Here is an 8,028-nt window from a genome sequence, read left to right as displayed (position 1 = left end):
GATAGAGTGAGTGAGAGAGAGAGAGAGAGAGAGAGAGAGAGAGAGAGAGAGAGAGAGAGAGAGAGACTGAAATGGACAGAGGGGTGCAGGAAAACACCAAGCTTCCCCACTACCTGCCGACTGCTCTTTTGTGGAGAGGAAGTAAACCAGGCACAGGCGACTGCTCACTTTTCTATTCACTTCAAACCCTCTAAATACTCAATAGTCTGTCTAAACCAGTAAGTACCAATCAGGGGTATGCATACCCCAGGTGGTACTTAAGCTGGTTCTAGGGGGTGATTTATTTTTATTCACTTTCGTAGACCTATAAAACAGAAATAGCTCCCCTTTGGTCGTACTGGGTTCCCCTTCAAACTGGCCATTGAAAACACTGCTTTAAACCATAAAAAGCACACCCCTCTGCAGAGAATCAATATGTCTGCAGTCCATTTCAAAAACAGTCACTCAAGGACGTTCCATTTAATTGAGCCAGAGCTCCATATCCACAGCTCTGCATTGTACTTTCAGAAACAAAGGATGACTGGAGCATGACATGAATTACTGATTAAAATGGAGGGGTGTGTTTGTGTGCGTGGTGAGAGGAGGGTAAATAAGCAGGATGGAGGGGTGGGAATTCATGTTGACTCAGGATTAGAGGCAGAGAAATATCATGGTCGGTCAACACCTGCATCCTCTCTACCAAAGGTCACTTGTGTTGATGAAGAGAGTAAAATACAGACATTAACATCAGCATCAGAGAAACAACAGAGGCTGCCTGAATGTATTACTATGGTCTCTGTGGTGATCTCAAAGGCCTTTGGTTTTAGGGGAATGTTTGATGCTGTAGAGGTCTGTAGAAATCTGTAGGTATGTGTGGTGGTCTATAAAGGGCTGATATCTTAAAGAGGTCTTACAGTATATAGGTTGTAGTGATGTTTGTGGTCTTTTCACACTCTGTGATAGGGACCAAGGCAGTCACAAGGAGAGATCACACTAAGAAGCAGGAATGGCATTCCAAAAGATGTTTATTTTGTTGGAGGTGCAAAATGTGCAAATAAATAGTGTTTAAAATCTAGCATAAAACCAAGGTTACATAAAAAAACTAAACCTGTTTCAGGTGCTAGAACAGTACCTACTCCCCTCCCTAAACATTGGCCACTGGAGTTCCCTTTGCGCTCAAGTAGCACTAGCATAACCTTGTCCAACATGTGCTCCAAACACTCATCGTCCAAACTGTTTTCCCCCTAGTGGCAGCTGGCATAATTACAACATTTTCCTGCCATTTCCAATTGGACCATACCATTATTTTAAATTAAAGACTGACTCACAGGCTCAGGCACAGACATTTTAGTATACTGTAAAAGCCAAGAAATTATTAAAATGGTGAAAAAAAAAAAAGAAATGGTGCCCAACCACAGCATAAAAGACATACACTTTCCCTTCTACATTTTAACCTAAAATCTTGATGTTGGATAAAAAGTTAATTTACATGTTGTCAACTACCTTTGTAAAAAAAAACAAAAAACAAAGATCATTTTGTAATGATCCAGTTATAGATCATGTTTGTTGAACATCCATAATGTTCAAGCTGCTTTAGTAAATTTTAGTGTATGGGTTAGGTTTTGCCTGCATTTTTAGGATCAAATGTCACCACGAGGATATTCAAATCTGAAAGCTCTGATATTGTGGGCACCAGCCATCCATCCTCATGAGGAAAATGGCTTAATAAACTTACTTAAATGTTGTAATGAAAATGTATAAATGCAGAAAGGTTTCTGTAAGGGTTAGGTTAAGGGGTAGGGAATAGAAAATACCATTAGCTCAGTACGAAAGGAAAAGTGTGTTGGCCAAAAATACAAACGTATGTGTGTGTGTGTGTGTGTGTGTGTAGGTTAGAGGCAATAGAGGCAGAGAGTGTGAACATGAATATGTGCTTACTTCTTCACAGTTGCCATGGTACAGACACACTGCTCACATTTACAAAACAAGAGGTAAATCTGTGTAAAAAATAATCTAAGGGCAAAACAACTCACTTCCTCTGTGAAAACTTTCCAGTGAGAGGGTCGTTATTAGCTATGCAAGTGTGACATCTTGTTTAGAGGCTCTCTCATTAGAGTTGTCACTGACATTTAAGGCGCGAGGTGCCACGTACTGATTGCCATCAAATATGATATGAGATTTATTTTTTTATTGCATGATCCTCTCTGCTACCACATATATTTCTCCTGTCCAATCTTCCTTCTGTCTCTTGACCTAAACTATACCATGCGTTATTTTTTCTCTTCATCCTGTACCTTGTATCTTTGTAGCAACAACATCAGGGGCAGTGGTGGCTCAGTGGTTAAGGCTCTGGGATACTGATCAAAAGGTTGGGGGTTCAAGCACCAGCACTGCCAAGCTGCCACTGTTGGGACCTTAAGCAAGGCCCTTGACTCTGTCTGCTCAAGGGGTGCCATGTCATGACTGACACCAGCTTAGCTGGGATATGTGGGGGGGAAAAAAAGAATTTCACTGTATATGTGTGATAAATAAATGAAATTAATTATTATTTTAAGTAGTAAAACTGAATAAAACTGGTGATTAATTATCATTTATTATTTATTTATTTGTTCTTCTTTCTGTGTCAGTTCATGCTGTCACTGAATTGGTCAGTCTGAGGTGTCTTTGTCACATGGGCTGAAGTTAAGATTCTAAATGCAGAATTTATTGGTTTTGGCCTACTTAAAAAAAAAAAAAAAAAAAAAAAAAAATAAAAAAAACACAACTCTGTGACCATGAACAAAATTGGAGACAATGAATGCAAAAAAAATAATGACGACCAGAAAAACCTGAAACCAATAATGACAGTAAACAGGAACAATAAGAAAATGAACACAAAACATAGGCTGCATTCCAGACCGTTGACATTGATATATACACAAACAATTTTTCTTAACATCCTCTTATTTATTTATTGTACATTGCATTTTCATATATTCCATGCAGTCAAACTCAGTACTTAAATTTTATTTTCTATGTTTAAAATAAAGCCAGCTCCGGTTTATGCTCATTTGTCGCCGTCGTCTTTGAAATTACGTTATGAATAAATTATGCTTCTTGCTGAAGTCGAGGCTGATCGATCACAAGACTTTGAGTCTGACTTTGAGCTGTGTCCCAGTCATTATATTAAAGTAGGAGCTAGGAAAATTCATGAGTTCCAAATCGTCTGGAACTTACCACTGCTACCAACATGACTTCCTAGTTTTCGACTTTTCAACGACTCGGACCACTCATTTCAATTCACACCTATGGCAGCCATCTTGAAATTTGCAGAATAAGTACTTTTGCAAACTCATCCCACAGCCTTCATCGGATCTTTCAGAATGGAGTTTTATAACAAAGTTCGGGAGGAGCTTGTTCATTTAATCTGACCAATCACATCACCACAGTAAGCATGTATAAACAGCTGCATACATCCATGCTGCGACAAATCCTCCAGCATCCCTCCACCACTCCAACTCCTTCCATCTATTCATTAATAACTTAACAAGTCCAGGGACAGCGAGCCAAACACGTTTACACTATCCTCATTGCAGGATTACATTAACTTGCAAACTACTGAATTTGTCAGAGCACCTTGAGATTCTGATGAATTCAGAGGTGAAGACGCCAAACATGAAATGAGGCTAAATGTAATTTATTTCACTGTAAAAAATAATTCCACAGTAAATGTCAGGAAAAAAATTATTACACCATGCTATTTTTTTTCTTTTCTTTTTTTAAGTTAGCGTTTTTGGTTCCAACTAAAGGGACAAAAACTTCCTAGAACTATAGGATTTAAAGACATTCTGCATGAAAACCCTAAAATCAATGCTTTGCTTACAAAATTATTTATTCTATAACCAGTTTTGGGTGAAACATGATTACATTGTAAATAGTTACTGTAATCTAATTACTTTTTGATTCAAAAGGTAGCATCTGTTATGTTATTACATTTAAATTCTTGTAATCAGATCACATTTACTGACTTTCAATTGCGTTACAAGTACATTATTTAGGTTACACTTAATTTTACAAAATAATTTTCTTGGAAGACAAAAAACTAACAACATTCATAAGGGAGAATGGGAGGAACGTGTTAATATGTATTGCACTTTTTCATGTAAGAATAATTGTTTTCATGGACCCAGTTAGACTTCCAGAGAATTTAAAGCAAATTTCCACCTACACTCAAACTTCCGATAGTCTTGCATTGTCATGTCACTGCTGCAGCCTGATTCTCTCTGCTTCATCCATTTCTCCTGTGCCATGGGCAGCACACAGGTAAGCAGCCGCATTAAGTAGGTCAACAGCACAATCGATGAGGTAAGACATGGCCCTGAGCGCACCAGTCCAGTGCTCTCTAAATTGTCTTAACCATGTCTTCCCTCCAGAGAGAGGAGACCTTCACAGCCTGGAGTACCACCACTGATATGCCTCTCTATCTGAGAACCCTCTCCCTCAGGACAGAGGAATGCCACAAACTCTGGCATTTTTATAATCAATTTAGAGTTCCGGCTGTGGAGTGCTGCCGGTTTCTCTATGTTGCTAATCCCAAAGTGACTTTTAAGACTATACTGTGAAGAGGATAATACATTTTATACAGCCATCCATGGGAGGATGGGTCCTCTGACTTACGAGTAGAGAGAGTCTGCAGGAAGAGGAAGATAGTAATGATAGGACAGCAGGCTGTTTCTTTTTAGAGAGAATGGGTTGTGCACTGGGTAGTTGAGGCAAAATGATCTTTGTTTTTAGCAACATTACGATTTTAGGTTAAAGGAATAGTTCACCCAGAAATGAAAATTCTGTAACAATTTACTTGATTTTTTTCTTTAAGGCATTTAAATGAATGGTTAGTGCCTAGCTTTTGTAGTTCAACACCAAAAAATGATGGTCAATCTGCATAGTCTTTCTAATGAAGCCAATGAAGCTAGTTTCATGCTGAAAAGATCATCACAGCTGCTCACCAATACAAAGATGTTGGTATGCTGGTACATTAGTCATTAATCTTACAATTCATACAAAATCTTTATATACTGTAAACACTGGTCCTTAACACTTACTTAGTTTACTAATTTTAAACCATGACCTGCACTGCACATAAATAACTAATATTGGCATTATATTCATGCTGGTTTGCCAGAGGGGAACTGGCCCCCACAGTGAGCCTGGTTTCTCCCAAGGTTATATTTCTCCATTAACCAACATCTTATGGAGTTTTGTGTTTCTTGCCACAGTCGCCTTTGGCTTGCTCACTGGGGTTTTAAATACAATTATGATTTAATGATTTAATTATTTACTTTTATACACAATTTACAATCATATTTAATCAGACTACACAATGATGGCTCTAAGACTTTATAGATATAACAGTTTTCTTTTTCTGTTAATGCATGTTTTTCTGTAAAGCTGCTTTGAAAAGTTTCATGTTGTGAAAAGCGATATGCAAATAAAAATGACTTGACTTGACCCCACCAGACTTCTTTACTAAGCAGCAAGATTTGTATTGTTAACCAGCTCCATTAGAAAAGCCACGATCATCATGCATGACTGCAATTTCACTAACAAAACCAGCATTTTTTCCCCTTCTTTTTCTCCCCAATTTGGAATTCCCAAGGCACCCATAAATCCTCGTGGTGAAGTAGTGACTTGCCTCAATTCGGGTGGTGGAGGACGAATCCCAGTTGCCTCTGCGTCTGAGACCGTCAATCCGCACATCTTATAACGTGGCTTGTTGAGCACATTACCGCAGAGACATAGTGCGTGTGGAGGTTTCACGCCATCCACCGCGGCATCCACGCACAACTCACCACGCACCCCACCGAGAACAAACCACATTTTAGCAACCACGAGGAGGTTACCCCATGTGACTCTATCCTCCCTAGCAACAGGCCAATTTGGTTGCTTAGGAGACCTGGCTGGAGTCACTCAGCATGCCCTGGGATTCAAACTCAAGAACTCCAGGGGTGGTAGTCAGTGTTTTTACTCGCTGAGCTACCCAGGCCCCCAACAAAACCAGCATTAAACCAACACTGAATAATATAAATCAGCATAGAAATTCATGATTGTCTAAAAAAATTGTTTTTTCAGAAGGGTAAATTTGCAGTATGGGTTTGAGCATATCCCAGTATTGTTAGATGAATGTAAAGGAGATTTATGTTACTGTTTGCATACTGTACATCTACTTTATTCTAGGAAGGCTCTGAGACACTTGTTCCTAACTTCATCTGTTTGGGATTAATCCATTCAATCAATCAATAATGGGTTAGAAAATACATTTCTCATCAAAAACCAATGATTTTGAAGTTGTTGCCTCAAGTGATATTTATTGATCAGCTTGGGCTGGCTTTATTACACCAAAGAAATTGTTTTTGTATGTGTCTGTGTGTTTGTGTCTGATGACATATCTAAAATGTGCTAGCAGTTTAGCATCAAAGATTTTCTGTGATTTATTGCAATCCCATATACTTAATGTAACGGTGATATATTTTTCTCTGAAGGACTTTTATTTTGGTGGGTGGCACTGTCTACAATGTGCACGAGAGAGAAGAAGTATAAGTCAGTCGCGCCTTGGACACTGGAGAAGACAGTCGCGCTGCACTCGCTGTGCGAGAAGAGAGACACGCCGTGATCGCTGTGTAAAAAGTAGACATTTTCTCCTCAGAAAATGTAAAGGACGACAGAGGCACACAGTCAGTTTAAGTTTTGTGAGTTAAGTGTACATCGACGTGATCGTGTGAAACTGAAGACGTAGTTGAAGCAGAAGTTCGGTTGATTGCGCCATTGAACGGTGTTAGAGACTGGCCGAGAGCACGAAAGAGAGTTGCTAAAGCTGTGAGTTTCATTCAGAGCATTGTTGTTTCTGGCGTAATACTGAATTTATGTTTTTGTAGAATCATACTGTGCTTTTGGAGCTTTCAAGAAGTGTTTTTCTTGTTATTGTGGATCGACCCTATTCAAGTGGGCCGCGTGCGTGCTGTGACTGAGCCGCGCCATTTTGTTCCAGAAAGTTCCAGAGTTTTCCCGAGCCGTGCTGAAGCTTCTCTGGTGTTTTTTGTGTTTATTACCCTGCCAACCAGACGACATCTCCTCATTGTCCTGTCTCAGATGTTTTGTTTCATTGTTACAAGTCATCACAAGTTACAAGTCATCATAAATCATAAGTCGTCACAAGTCATCGCAAAGTCGACGCATCAAAGTCATTGTTGCTACAATCTGGTACAAATGTTCTTTACACACACCTATATGAACATTTGACTGAGTTAGATTGAACTGAACTGAGTTATTATCTGAATTGTGGACCTGAATTGTGAATCTGAGTCAAATGGAAACTGAATCATAAAGTTGATTCAAAAGAGTCATTTGAACGAAGTTAAGAGTCATCAGAGTTATTTGAAGTGAATCATTTGAATTGTACTACAAGAGTCTTTGATTTGATTCAGAGTTTGTTTAATAACATCCAGTGTTACTAGTGAGTTAATTTACGTGTCCAGATATTGAAATTCATTTTAAAGAATTTATATCTGAGGGGTGTTATATAAAGTGTTTGAAACTGTTAAGCCTTGAAGACTCATAAAAGTTGTAAGACAAATTCAGTGAACCTGTTATTTGTTTTATTATTTTATTTCATTATTTCATTTAATAGTAACAAACCTTTTCAGAAGAATTCCCAGTTTCATAAAAAAGAGAAAATAAATGATTAATTGTTAAAAGTAATTCAGTTGATAATTATTTGTGGAACTTACCTTTGAGGAGGGGCATCTCACTATTAGGTTTAGGCGGGTGGGAACGTAAGCTTAAGTAATTACTTTGCATCACTTTTATTCTTCAGGAAGCCACCATGTTGACACTTAATTGTCTGAAGCCCACACTTCTTATTCCTGCAGTATATTATACAATAGGTAAGCTAAAACATATACACACTTACTGTGTATACTGAGACTCAAAGCACCGGGGGTGGGGACTAAGATCCTGTCACTTCTAAGTCTTCCAGGGTAACATTGTAGTATTCCCCTACTAGGCAGGACCTAA

The sequence above is a fragment of the Myxocyprinus asiaticus genome, chromosome 26 (assembly GCF_019703515.2).
Source record: "Myxocyprinus asiaticus isolate MX2 ecotype Aquarium Trade chromosome 26, UBuf_Myxa_2, whole genome shotgun sequence".
NCBI lineage: Eukaryota > Metazoa > Chordata > Actinopteri > Cypriniformes > Catostomidae > Myxocyprinus > Myxocyprinus asiaticus.
Note: the sequence above shows the minus strand (reverse complement) of the source record.